Genomic DNA, 376 nt, shown 5'->3' with positions numbered 1-376 from the left:
GTAATCCATTTTCACTTTTGAGCTGTCATGCGCCTTTGACTGGGGCCGCTCCTGCCCCGGTGAACAATGACACAGAAGCGCTTAGTCACGTGATAGGTGTGCTCCCGAGCCTGCCACCGGACAGCAGACAGACGGTGTAATGACAGTATGCGTGCGGCGGGACGATCCATTTGGTCAAGGTCAGCGAGGTCAACTTTGGCGTCGATTGCTTTCGCAGCCCTTGGGAGCCTCTGTGTTCGGGCAGTGCTTCCAACAGCTACCGAATGCTTACTAATTACTATTTCACAAACGAAATGCATTTGCAGTGTAACAATCGTGCTTGTGTTGGCATCTGCCGTTTTTTCTTTCCCAATCCTTTCACCATCAAACCACGGTA

Source organism: Amphibalanus amphitrite, unplaced genomic scaffold (assembly GCF_019059575.1).
Source record: "Amphibalanus amphitrite isolate SeventyFive unplaced genomic scaffold, NRLGWU_Aamphi_draft 000033F_arrow, whole genome shotgun sequence".
Taxonomy (NCBI): Eukaryota; Metazoa; Arthropoda; class Thecostraca; order Balanomorpha; family Balanidae; genus Amphibalanus; species Amphibalanus amphitrite.
Note: the sequence above shows the minus strand (reverse complement) of the source record.